Here is a 14497-nt window from a genome sequence, read left to right as displayed (position 1 = left end):
GGCTTTCCTGTTTGTGCTCCGAGCACACTCTCCTTTGCTCAAATCCCGTGCATCCAGTGAGCGGGCAGTAGTTTCTCCAGCTCCGAAGGCGATCGGGACACAACCCTTTCAAGGTGCTCGGGTTTCCTGGATGGTCACCAGGTGCCGAAAAGGGACCGGGTGCGGTATGGGGTTGGGGAGGATCCAAGTGTGTGTCTTCTTCCTTTGCTAAGAGATAAAGGGGGAGGGGGCAGTGCCAAAAGGATGATCGGAGAGGGTCGGGAAAACTTTTGTTGCCTCCTGAATTTAGATTAAATCAGAGCAGTCCTCCAAGCCAGGAAGTTTTTCATTAGGACAAAAAAGAAGTGATCGGAGGATATTCCAAAACCCATGCCCGGCGGCCGTCCCGCTCCTGCATCAGCATGCAGCCAACAGGAAATTGCTCTGGACTTTTTTCTACCACCCATTATGATAAAGCTCGTCCGTAGTAACCGGCCACTGTGGGTGGGAAGGGGCGAAGCAGGAAAGGGTTTTACTGGGACTAACAGTCTGGAAAGTGGGCCATCACTGGCCCCGGAGGTTGTGTGAATCTTAGTGAGACAGCCATGGGTTGAGTTTTCCTACTGAGAGGGATAACAACAGCAAGGAAAGAGCCCTTCGTGAGATTGCCCGAGGGAGTTTTGTCATAACAGATCGATCTGCCACCAGGACCAAAGATTATAACATCTTCTAGAACCCATCTTAATAAACCAACAGCACGGCACCAGATGATAATGTAGTCACACTTCGGCACATGACGGAATTCCACACCAGTTACAAGAAACTTTAGAGTTCATGTCTGTAATACTATCCCCCCTAATTGGCCTCAATCACCTTTAAATTTGTTTTTAAACACCTCTCACTAATTGCCATGCTAAGGCTTAAGGCTAGGATTTGGTTCTTGATAAATAGATCATGAGCTGAAAAGCTAGAGAATCCTGTGTACTCCTCTTCCCAGAAGAGCAGAATAAATGACAGCGAGGGCACATCGAGGAAAGGCAAAAGGATTTTGGACACTTGAGACCATCTTGAAGTAACTCGGCCAAGTTTCCCTCAGACAACCAGAACTACCCTACTCAGTAACTGTGGAGAGAGTGCATACTCTTTTTATAAAACCAAAGTGGTTGTTTCTATAACTTAAAAAGTAAAAGCACATAGACTAGATCCTCCTGTGATCACCAGGGCAGAGTGTCCCCAGTGCCTAGAGGAAAATGATGTGGCGGCCCTACCCTTCCCCTCCTTAAGCCATTCCCCTGGCCCACCCCTAGAGGACCTGCCTAATCAGTGATCTCAAAGACCACAAGATGCACCTGAGGACAGTTAAGCAACCCTCAAGATTAACTTCATCACTACTCTAACCCAAATTAGAGCTGTAAATTTGGAGACTACTGAAAATTTTTCACCTCAGGGGTATCAGGTAGTTTCTCAGCTTCCCCCTCACAGGAAGCCTTCCCAGACTGAGCAGCTTACAGCTCACAAGGCCTCGCTCAGGTTTCAGATCTCATCACCCTCTCTTCTACTCCACCAACTCCCTGGCTGGCCACCTGATGTATAAAGGGGAAACACGGGCTTCAAGGCAAGTGGATCCAGCTTCAAATCCACACTTACACTAAGACTGAAGTTGGGCGTGGGGCGCCTGGGCCAGCCCAGTCAGTTGGGCATCTAACTCTTGGTTTCCACTCTGGCAGTGGTCTCAGGGTCTTGGGATCGAGCCCACATCCGGTTCTGTGCTCAACCTGGAGTCTGCTTGGGATTCTCTCTCTCCTCTCCCCAACTCCCTGCGCTCTCTCTCACTCTCTCTCTCTTCAAATAAATAAATAAATCTTTTTTTTTTTTTAAGAGTGAACTTGGCTGCTATCTACTTGAGCGTTAGTTTCCTCATCTGTAAAATGGGACAAACATCTATCTCATAAGTTTGAAGAAGGAGTAAATGAAAAATGTATGCAAATTATCACATGGTAAGTGATCAAAAAAGTTCCATTCCCGTATCATTGCACTCCTCCCAAACTGTATTTTCCCAAACTCACTGAAAAGTTGTGTATGTATGCAATGTGGGGAACTCTGAAATCATGTCTTATTACTAAATTACATTATAATTTCAGAGAGGTCTTCCAAGAATAACTGTTTGTATTCATACTTGATAATGTGTATGTGATTTTGCTCAATGCTGAACCACACACACACACACACACATACACACACTCAGGTCTAGTTATACTAGATAGTGCAATCAAGTGTTGTATTTTACAATTTTTAAAATATTCATTTAAAAATATTTCACCTGTAGGCAGCTCAGACAGTATGACCTTGTTACACATACCTTTGGGTTAAAATACTCCTGGCCAATATGTGGGAAGGATAAACCAGTAAGCCATTTATAATTAAGTTTGAATTTATTTACCAGATTACCTTGCCTATGACCTAGCATGGTCCTAAGAGGACAGGTCAAGTTCTGTTAAAAGGAGATCAGCAATGTTTTGTAATTTTCAGTGTACAAGTCTTTCATCTCTTTGGTTTAGTTTATTCCTAAGTTTTTATTCTTTTTGATGCTATTGTAAATAGGATTGATTTCTTAATTTCACTTTCGGATTGTTCATTGTTAGGGTATAGAAATGCAATCAATTTTTTATATTGAGTTTTGCATCCTGCAACTTTAATAAATTCACTTATTAGTTCTAACAGTTTACTTGTGGACATAAATAAATGAAAAGACACTTTGTTTTCATGGATTTGGAGGCTTAATACTGTTAAAATATCCATGCTTACCCCAAGCAATCTACAGATCCAATGCAATTCCTAACAAAACTACAATAGCATTTTTTACAGAAATAGAAAAAAAAATCCTAGATTCATATGGAACCACAAAGGATACTGAAGAGCCAAAGCAATCTTGAAAAAGAACAAAGTTGGAAGTGTCCCAGTTTCTGATTTCAAAATAAATTACTAGGCTATAGTAATTAAAGCAGCATGGAACTGGCATACTGACAGACAAAAAAATAAAACAATGGAACCTAAACACCCAGAAATAAACCCAAACTATACAGTCAACTGCTCTTTGACAAGGGTGCCAAGAATAAATAGTTTGGGAAGGGACGGTCTCTTCAAAAATGGTACTGGGAAAACTGGATATCCACCAAATTCCTAGAATACATAGGGGGAGGGTGCCTGGGTGGCTCAGTGGGCTAAAGCCTCTACCTTTGGCTCAGGTCATGCTCCCAGGATCCTGGGATTGAGCCCCACATTGGGCTCTCTGCTCAGCGGGAACCCTGCTTCCCTTCCTCTCTCTCTCTCTGCCTGCCTCTCTGCCTGCTTGTGACCTCTGTCTGTCAAATAAATAAATAAAATCTTAAAAAAAAAAAAAGAATACATAGGGGGAAAGCTTCATGACATTGATCACGGCATTGAGTTCGTGACTATGACACCACAAGTATAGGCCACAAAAGCACAAATAGCTGAGCAAGACTAGATCAAGTTCAAAAGCTTCTACACAGCAAAGGAAAACAATCAACAGAGTTAAAAGGCAACATACCAAATGGGAGAAAATATCTGCAAACAACATATCAGATAGGAGTTAATATCCATAACATATAAGGAATTTCTACGACGCAACAGAAAAGAAAGGACACACAAGCAAACAAATAAAATAACCCAATTTAAAAATGGGCACAGAATGAATAAACATTTCTCCAAAGAAGAGATACAAATGGCCAAGAGGTACACGAAAAGATGCTTACTGTGCCTGATCATCAGGGAGATGGAAATCAAAACCACAATAAGATATCACGTCACAACTGTAAGGATGGCCATTTTAAACAAACAAAGAAAAAAATGTTAGCTAGGATATGGAGGGAAGGGAAACCTTGAACACTGGTGGTAGGAATGTAAATTGGCAGAGTCATTACGGAAAAGAGTTCCAAGTTTCCTTGATAAACTAAAAATAGAACTGCCTCATGAGCCAGCAATCCCACCTCTGCGCATTCATCCAAAACAACTGAAACAAGGATCTCGAAGAGCTCCCTGCATTTCCATGATCACTGCGGTACTGTTCATAATAGCTGAGACGTGGAGGCCACCTAACTGTCCATCAATGGATGAACAAATAAAGGAAATGTGCTACGGACACACCTAAAGTGGAATATTATTCACCTTTAAAAAAGAAGGAAATCCTGTCATATGCGTACTCTACGGATGGACCTCGAAAGCATAATGCTAAGTGAAATAAGCCAGTCACAGAAGGACAAACACTGCATGATTTCACCGAGGTGAGTTATCTACAGTAGTCCAGCTTATAGAAGCAAAAGGTACACGGGGCGCCTGGGTGGCTCAGTGAGTTAAGCATCTGCCTTGGGCGCAGGTCATGATCACAGGGTCCTGGCATCTAGTCCCACATCCAGCTCCCTGCTCAGTGGGAAGCCTGCTTCTCCCTCTGCCTCTGCCTCCAGCTCCCCGTGCTTGTGCTCTCGCTCTCTCTCATTCTGAAAAATAAATAAATAGAATCTTTAAAAAAAAAAGGAAAGAAAGAAAGAAGGTAGAGTGGTGGTCGTCAGGGGCTGGGGGAAGGGTGAAACAGGGAGCTGCTGCTGTTCAATGTATATAAAGTTTCAGTTATTCAAGATGAAAAGCTTCTGGAGATCTATCGTACCACATTGTAGTTAACATTATGTGCTGTTCACTTACAAATTTGATGTGGGGAGGGAAGAAAAGATCTTAACCTTAAACCATAGGATATTGCTAGGAATCGTTTCATGTTGCCATAATTGGTGGTCACTGATAAGTCAGTAGCAATAAGGATCTTAGGATCTCAAAGGAAAGAGGACAGATAGATGGAAGAACCCCAAACTGGAGGGAAAAACTTTCTTACTTGACAGTTTCACAGAGCCAATAAAGCGATAGCTGGTTAAGAGCAGACATAAGCAGCTGATTCTTTAAGAGAATCTACCTACAAGAGGAAATACGTAGTTTACATATTCCCTTCATTCATTTATCTAGTCACTGACTTCTCTGACACTACACCTTCCTAGATTTTATTCTACCTCTCTTGCTGCAAGAAAAAGTGAAAAATATAAAAACTATGATAGAGAGTACTTACAAAGGCAGCCTGACATGGAGTAATGCTTATGTGCCTGGGTGAATGAGGGGACCTCTGGCATCTGAGAGCCAGACTTTGAATCTCAGTTCTAGAAGCCTTCCAACCAAGGGTCTGACCGTCACTGCTGACCATCACAGATGAGTGTCCTCATCTGCTCCCCTTCAAGCTTATCAGGAGTGTTAAATAAACTATTATATAAAGCACCAAATCAAACTCTTAGAACATAAGAGGCCTTAAATAAAAATATATCTCCTTCCCTCCCTACCCACCACACTCTTTCCCAGCATGTTCTTTGCATGTTTGGTTGTTTGCTTGGATAATCATGATGGAAAAATAAGGACAGTGCAGGTATAAGGGCCATTGTTCTTGGAAATAAGTCCTTACAGACTTGTCTGGAAAATGGCAACATCAGCATGAAATGATGGGAAGGCCTTGGTTTTGTCCTCAAACTCAATGCTGGACTATAATGTCTTAGGCCCAGTCAAAACGTTAGAGGAGGGCGCCTGGGTGGCTCAGTGGGTTAAGCCGCTGCCTTTGGCTCAGGTCATGATCTCAGGGTCCTGGGATCGAGGCCCGCATCGGGCTCTCTGCTCAGCAGGGAGCCTGCTTCCCTCTCTCTCTCTCTGCCTGCCTCTCCATCTACTTGTGATCTCTCTCTGTCAAATAAATAAATAAAATCTTAAAAAAAGAGAGAGAGAGAGCAGTAAGAATAACAACAACAACAACAAATATGTGAAAAAAAAACTAAAAAGCCAGAGGTCAGGATTCTCCTTCCACACATTAGCAGCGCGGAACACACAGCGCCCCTCCTTGCCCACAGCCCTTACCTAAACAGATGAGTTTGAAAAGCTTTCCCAATTTGAGTGAAATCAACAATGGCCCTTTTGCAAGACTTTATTCATAAGCTATATCTTCAGCAACTTGTAGTCTCCTATAGCTTTTGGGTGAAGGGCAGAAGCAAATAAATCTGCTAATTCTTGACTCCTTTCCTCCAACAATATCAATGTACTGTCAAACTGCAAATGGCTGAATCCTTTCAACGTCCCTACAAGACACTTCTTCCTATTTTCCAGTCTTGCAGGCGGGGTGATTCCTCAACGAACTTTCCATATTCGGCCTCCCACAATCAGCCTGGCATCCCACTACGGATGCTCCCAGCTCTGCTGACCAGGAATGCCCCATTCACCTCCCCTTTGCTTGGATTCTCAACCCTGCTTTGCAAAGGGGAAAGACCAGTCAGAGTTGATCAAAGATGACTTGCTTCCATTTTCTGAGGGCCCACAGTGTTTTTATTAATTATCATAGAGATACTATAAATTAAAAATTCCCAGTGCTCTGTTATGAGATTCTCTTCTTTAGGCAAGCAACTTACAAGCCAATTTTAGACGGACCTATTATTGCTAAAGAAGAGCCGGCCACAGGGGATAGAAAATGAAGACAGAAGAAACCTAAACAAAAAGCGCCAGACAGATGGCAGGCCAAAGGAGAAGTACTCCTCTGGCCACGATGGCAAACATTTTCAACTAATAGTTTACCAATTGCTGGCAGTGACTCTTAATTGATGCGGACGATCCTTGCCTGAGGAAACAGTTGGTTATTGGAATCCTATTTGTAACTTGGGCTAATGAGCATTATTACCTCATCTAATTATAGATTTCTGTAAAAGAAAAAAGGACAGAGATTTATTCAGGTGGTTGAAAAGATCAAAACATCCAACAGTCCTCTCGGACATGATGCCAGGTATGTGGCATTTATAATAAAACCTTCTGCCAAAGGAAGGATGGGTGACCTGATGCCATGAAGGAATCTTTGACCAAGATTCCGGGAGGAACTGCGGGGCAATTAGCCACATCATATCTTGTTTCAGGGCTAAAGGAACATCCTTTTTCTATTATAATGGTACTGAAATTGTACTGAAAGCTTGAATGAACCACAGTTGTTAGAACGTCGTGGCTAAGACTGATGGCTGCTGTCACAAATACCTAGATGGGAGTCCCAGATCCCTCACTCCTCTCTGAACCAAGGACTTTCACATCCCTAAACCCACAGAAAATAGGAATGCAAACACCTTCCTTCCTCACTGGCCCACACTGAGAATTAAATGAAATAATACACATCAAGGCATTAGCACAGCATCCAGCACCAAGGTCAATTCTCAGTAGATGTTGTCTGTTGTGGTTTCTGGCCAGAGCAACAATTTGCAAAAGCTAAAGGAGACCACATATATTAAAACACAGACATCTATATCAAGTAACTCAAGATTTTGCAGCTTGAAGCCAAAAATTCATGACACAGTGAACCCAGAAAGAACTGTAAGCCACACAGACTGTTCAGTCAATGAGCAACATTTACTGAGTTGCTACGTAGCACAGAAAGATGCTGTGCCTGGTATTCTTACCCACTTCATTCCACCTCCATACAGTGACCAGAGTGATATTTCAAATCACCACAGTATCCCCTCCTATTCTTAAATCCCTCCAATGGCTCGCCATTGCTAAGGATAAAGACCTAAATTCTTTTCATATTCCACAGGGTCTTGCCCAGGTTGGCCCCTGCCTACCTCTCCAGCCTCCTTCTACCCCATTCCACACATTCTCTGGGCTCCAGAAACCCTGGTCTGCTTTCAGTGTCTTCACTACATCTGGCCCATGTCCATTAAAATTCTCCTTCTTGGGACATCCCTTCCTCTTCTCCTCTCTCAGCTGGGTTAAATCCCCCTATTATGTGCTCTCCTGGCACCATGACCTTCTCTTTGTAACTCTACCACAGCCATAATTTTACATTTCATTGTATGCTTATTTTTTTTAAAGATTTTATTTATTTATTTATTTGACAGAACAGAGATCACAAGTAGGCAGAGAGGCAGGATCCCTGCTGAGCAGAAAGCCTGATGCGGGGCTCAATCCCAGGACCCTGGGATCATGACCTGAGCCGAAGGCAGAGCCTTTAACCCACTGAGCCACCGAGGCGCCCCATCATTGTATGCTTATTTGATAAATGTCTGTTTCCCCCAAACTCTATGAGGGCAGAGGCAATTTAATTTTTTTTCTCTTCATGGTTCTCTAGCATTTCTGGGAGATACTCAGTAAGTCAGTCTGATCGATTGATAGGTACAGGCACACAGATAAAGCCATGCTGTACACTCAGTAAGTGCTTTGTAATTGCTGTTGAGTGATATAAATAAATCTTAGATGTTGTCTCTACCTTAAGGTTGTTTGTACTCTAGAAGCCAGGAAAGGACATCAGGGGAGAAACTGGAAATTGACTTCAAAAAGCCACAGATCAGCAAGTCCAGATGAAGACAAACAGGGCCAACTGAGCAACGTGCCACTGAGAGGACATGGCCACCTCCAACAGGAGGCACGCATTTCTAATGGACTTGCAGATCGCTGGAGTTTTTATGGAGATTGTGTCGACCATGACCTTTGAGAAGAAGGAGAAACACGGACTATGAGGAAGAAAAGATGGACTGCCAGCAGGAGAGGTAGCAGGTCAATGGATGGTATTTTGGAGAAGAGGCTCGGTCAACGGACATGAGGTTCAGATGGCAGAGATTCTGGAATTTTTCTTAAGACGAGATCGAAATGATAAAACAGAGGGTGAACAAAACGATTTTAAGTCCAGGGGTTAGTCAGAGGGGGACCGCACGGAGATAGAGTGACCTGATAGGAAACACTACAGAATGTGCCAATTACCACCTAGGCTGCGACAGGGTTTTGAACTAAAGGAAGGAATCGGGGTGACATTTTGGAAAAGTAAATGTTGCAACTTAATGATAGGCAGCATGTTGCCAGTAAATGAGAGGGGAAAGAAAAAACCTGCAAGGTTTTAAGCTTGGGATTGTTGAGGGGACATGGAAATAAAGAGAAAATGGGAAGGACTTTCTGCTTTCGGGAAGATATCATTATCAGCTCAGTTCTGGCGAGAAAGAAAAAGATACTGAAGAGGGATAAGAAGGAAAGATAAAGACTAGAAGAAAGTACTTGTAAGTTACTATGTATACAGGACGTTGTTTGAAACCACGAATTCACATGATTCCTCCTGAGTGGAACAGAAGCAGAATATAAACAAGTCTCAAGATGCACCCACAACTGGACACCAGACAAAATAGCCAGAGAGGAGAGCAAGAGAAGGAGAGTTTGAGTTACGGAAACTAATGCTGCAGGAAAGCTCATTGTGATTAAAAATTCTCAAATACACTCAAGTCAGTCTTGGAATACTGTCAGTAGACTTTAGAATACTTCAAATGACAAGCGATTTTTCTCCTGTCCTTATCACAAGATGCTAGGCATATTTTAAGAGGATTTTTCCTGTTTAAAAACATATAAATTTTTTAAAAATTATCACCGGCTATTCTGTTCTGTGACACTCTTCAATAAAATGTAACCAAAGTTAATTGAGAGTCTTAGTGTGGTCAGTTACATAACACTAGAACTGCTGAATAGCTTAAATGCAGTGTTTTCCCAGAAATATTTGTCTTTTGGATGAAATTGAGAATGGAAAGTTTCTGCCTTAAAGGAGAACTTTTGAGAAGGTGGAAAGAAAAGAAAAACATATATAATGGAAGTATCACTTTAACAATAATTAACCAGTATGCTGCAAAACAGGGGAACTCCTCCCACAGAAACACACAAGAACACAAAGAAAAGTGAATTTTACCACTTTGGAGAGCTGATTGTGGGTTGCATATCAATTATCTAATGTCTTTTTAAAAACCAGAAAATATCTCATACATTGCCTTTGCCAGGAACAAATTTAGCAGATCTTTGGTTCTTGTTATTTGCCTATTACCCTGGCAGAATCAACTCGTGCTAACCCGTACTGATCCTCTTGTGTCTAAGACATGAATGAAATAAGGTTTACAGGATGAAAATGTGTTTAATTTGGGGCAGGAGATGGGGTGGAGTATTACCTGGGTTTATCCAGGATCTTTTAGATAGGTGAATAGCTACTGCTCTAGAAAGCTGCATACCGCCCTCCCTCCTTTTCCTTCAAAGATAATGTGTGTGTGTGTGTGTGTGTGTGTGTGTGTGTGTGTGTGTGTGTGTGTGTTGTATGAGGAATTTGGCTTGGACGTAGTGCAAGGTGGAGCACTGGGTGGGGTGTGTGTGTGTGTGTGTGTGCGCACGCCCGTGAGCACATGCTGTTGCACATGTGGAAGGAGAATCGATAGGCTGGCCATTATCTTGAACCCTCATCATATAAGATAATGACGGCTCCAAAATAACATAAAGCCACTGTAAGGAAATAACAGAGCAACTGCAAGTTACGTGGCAACCTTATAACTACATAAATAATATACTTTTTCCTTATAGCCAAATGGGTCATATATTTTACATTATTCAAAGGAATTTCTCTCCTGTAACTTGCCAGGATGCCGTCCTCTGAAATGAGCACACCCTGTGCCACAGGAAACCACACCAGCCTTGGTTGAAAGCTGCACGACCTTAGCATGAAGACCAGCTGGCATTCTTGGCCCAACCTGGTCTTCCCCACCTGAAAGTGGGGACTGGGCAAGTGGTGAGAAATTCCTCAATTGGGTTAGTTCTATAAATCTACACCAGACTCAAGCTGCCCCAATAGGGGACAGAAGGCCCTAGAATCAGCTCCAGGTACTGAAAAGCGATTAAGTTCACTATGGGTACAGAATCTGAGGATTCCAGGACAAAAGTGGACCTTCCAGGATGTGGTCATGACAGGGAACCATGTGGACAAGGCTGTTATCCTAGGGAGGGAGCAGCAAGATAGAAAAAGCCTGGCTCTGTTATCTCATAGAACAAAGTGGCCAGACCAGTCCTGGACTGCCTGTCTCTGGACTGTTTTGTAAGAGAGAAACAGAATTCCCTCTTCTTTCAAGTATTATAAATTTGGCTTTCTGTTATAAGCAGCCCAACCTATATCCCATGAAACAGAACAGAAATCAGTAAAGGTAAGAGAGTCATTTCTCTAGAGGCTAAAGTATAATATTCTAAGATTACTTTGATATAGTCTGATTCAAATACTGCTCTGGGCTCTAAAAGGGATTCCTTTACCTATTTATTAACTCATTGATGCAACGAATATTTATAAAGCACCTACTATATATCAGGCACTGTGCTAGGTAGGCATTGCAGAAATAGCTCTTGTCAAGACAGTTGCAGTACCCTCCTCGGAGTACTAATGGATTGAAGGGAGAAATAGACAAAGCATGTACATTACAGTATGATAAATGCCAACAGAAAGATTGCCATTGGGCGGTACAGGCTGTGTCTATAAGACTGAGGGAATTATCCCTGGAGAAAATGGGCTCTAAGGTAAGACCTGAAAGTCAAGATGGATTTAGTAGTAGAAAAAAGGGGTGGAATGAGGAGGAGAGAGCCATCCAGGCAGAGGGAATAGAGTAAGGGAAGTCCCCAAAAGAGGAATCACAGATCAGACAGAATCCTAGGCATGGTCCTTAGTTCACAAAACATGCCAAGTGGGCTGTTCATTTTTCCTAAAAAAGAAGTAGTGTTGTATCTTCACTTTGTGAGCACTAATTCATCGTAATAGTATATTGTACCAACTGAATGTATGTCCCCTGGAAACAAAAGGCATGCTTTTGTTTTAGTTTATGTAATCCCATAATCCCTCAAATAATCCTCTATGAAGGGTCAGGTAAATAAATAACTATTTTAATGACTTTACCAGAGCATATACTATGTGTAAAGCACTGAATTACACACACTGGCCATGGATCCAAAGTAAGGGAGGCCAACACGCAGAAGAACAAAGCAGGCAGGAGGGAAGGGTGTGACTACGGCCTTGCACGGAACCACCCAGACTAAATTCCAAGTCAGAATGCTAGTGTTGCAGGTTGTCCCACTTAGAACAGCCATCCCGGCACGCCCCACGTAAGAGTTGGCATGTGTCTGGGGGCAAGAATACAGGCTGGGTGGAAGGGCTTCTTGAGAATACCCAGTGCTATACCCAACCAGGGCAGAGAAGACCAGATAGTGGGGCGGGGCGGGGGGGGAGGCAACTTTAGATACTAAAGACTGTGAGCCTCCTGAAGACTTGAAGTAGGAATAGAATTTCCAGGTGGTGGGGAAGGGGTTTCGGGAAGCGGGCGCATGAGGAGAAGAGAGCAATCCAAGCAGAGGGAAAGGCATGAGCCCAAGCCCATAGGTCAAACGGGAGGTCGTCACAGACCAGGCAGGGAGCAGAAGGCCACCTGGCCCAGCCACACCACCCAGGCGCATGCGCCTGCTGCACCGCCTGCTCACTCCCTCCCCAGAGCACTCCCTGAGTCATACTGATGGAAATGGGGCACTTCACGTGGTGCAGACTACCCAAGTTCCTCTGTACCAGGGCACTTTCCTTGAGGTTTACATGCCTTGGGGTAGGTCAAGATTATGTACAGTTTAGTCACCATCGCATGAATATCACCTACTTGAAGGCATAAATGTTTTTGCATTGGTAACTGGCTAACGCTTTCTGTCACTGCAGTTGACAAAGTGATTTTCCATGTCTTAGTCTCCTTAATCTTCACCACAACCGCCAAAGCAGAGGTACTAGCTCCATTTTATAACCTAAGAAAATGAAATGTCAAGACCACAGAGACAATGTAAATGCAAGAGCCAGCTCTTGAGCCCAAGTCTTTTGGCTCCAAAAACCATGCTACTTTTAAAAGAATACACTTTTGACTCTTAATCTCACAAAACAAACTGAGGGTTGCCAGGGGGAGGGGGGGAGGGAGAGAGTGGTGGGGTTCTGGACATTGGGGAGGGTATGTGCAATGGTGAGTGCTGTGAAGTGTATAAACCTGGCGATTCACAGACCTGTACCCCTGGGGATAAAAATACATTATATGTTTATAAAAAAATTAAAAAATAAAAGAATACACTTTTGCACTTACCATGATGAGCACTGAGTAATATACAGAATTACTGAAGCACTATATTATACACCTGAAACTAATATAACACCATATGTTAACTACACTGGAATTAAAATTAAAAAAAATAATAATAAAATAAAGTAAGAATACACTCTTGTTCTTAGAACATTTGTTTGCCTCTTTGCTGTTGCTTATATGATATAGGACCTTCTGGCACCTGGTGAAGTTCATCAGTTGTTCATACACATTAGTAATTAGAGGCGCATCACACAGTGGCCTGCACTCAAGAATTACGTCCTTACTGGCTCTTTCCCGAGTATCTCATCCTTTTCATTCCTGGTAGCACTATCTGGCTCAGGATCCCACTGCCTGGCATCATGGCCCCATTTCTTCATTCATACAGTCATGGAGGTAGCCGCTGTGACTCAGGTACTGTGCTAAGTGTTGGGCGTGAGGTGGGGATCAACAGAGAGTCCCTGCTTTCAAAGATACATTCTAGGGAGGATAGAGGCAGGTAAATAAGACCTTACTGAGAATGTGAGAAGGCTACAATGCAGCAGGCACATGGCGGGGGCCCCCCTAGCATCAAGGACAGGCACATATTCTAGAGTCGAGGAGTCAGGGGCTTTAATGGGAAGGAAGCAAAAGTTAGCCAATGAGAAGGGGGAGAAATGGTTAGTTCAGGAAGGTGACTGGCATGAATGCTGAAGAGAACAGAGTGACTTCACAGACAGAGCTCTGTATGGTTTGATCGGCCCCAAGGATGAGTGCAATGAGGAGGGGTAGTTGAGAGATGAGGTCCGCATCAGATGACAAGAGCTTGCAAGCCATGTTGAAGAGTCTGGACTCAATCCTGGGGGCAGTAGAGATCATCGAAAGCCTCCACACAGCACAGTTACAGGAGAAGACTTGTATTTTCAAAAGATCTGACTGTGATACGGAGAGAGGATTCAAGGGACACTGCTCCCACAGAAATATAATGTCAGGGGCGCCCGGGTGGCTCAGTGGGTTAAGCCTCTGCCTTCAGCTCAGGTCATGATCTCAGGATCCTGGGATCGAGCCCTGAGTCAGGCTCTCTGCTCAGCAGGGAGCCTGTTTCCCCCTCTCTCTGTCTGCCTCTCTGCCTGTCATCTCTGTCAAATAAATAAATAAAATCTTAAAAAAAAAAAAAGAAATATAATGTCAGCCACTTACATAATTTCAAGTTTTCTAGAAGCCACATTAAAAAATGTAAAAATAAAACAGGTGAAATGAAAATTGTATTAATTAACTTAATATGCTAATTTTAACACCATGGTTTATTTAACCTACAGCATTAGAAAGAGGTGTGGGAGAGAAGTGAACACACTGGAGAAGTATTTGGGAAGAGAAGAAATTTGAGACGGTAAGGACTCCTTAAATTCATTTTACGCACTAGCCTCAAATGAATCTTCCTGAAATACAGCTCTGTTTAAGATAGCCACTTGTTTTCATTTTTCCGTTCTTCCCCTTTCGCCTACCAAGGAAAGCCCCAGCTCCTTAGCCAGCAGCGG

General features: G+C 43.0%; 1 protein-coding gene and 1 long non-coding RNA gene across 4 annotated transcripts in view; one reads left to right on the top strand and one right to left on the bottom strand.

Moving 5' to 3' along the window:
* The window catches only part of RGL1 (ral guanine nucleotide dissociation stimulator like 1), a 255851-nt gene that overhangs the window by 123485 nt on the left and 117869 nt on the right, over positions 1–14497 (bottom strand). The window lies entirely within an intron of this gene.
* LOC125085639 (uncharacterized) lies at positions 43–9497 on the top strand. The gene is made up of 3 exons (XR_007122979.1): positions 43–141; positions 1859–1976; positions 8318–9497. It is a non-coding gene; the product is annotated as an uncharacterized LOC125085639 (long non-coding RNA).

Source organism: Lutra lutra, chromosome 15 (genome assembly GCF_902655055.1).
Source record: "Lutra lutra chromosome 15, mLutLut1.2, whole genome shotgun sequence".
Lineage (NCBI taxonomy): Eukaryota > Metazoa > Chordata > Mammalia > Carnivora > Mustelidae > Lutra > Lutra lutra.
The sequence above is the reverse complement of the archived record's forward strand: the minus strand, read 5'-3'. Positions and strand labels throughout refer to the sequence as shown.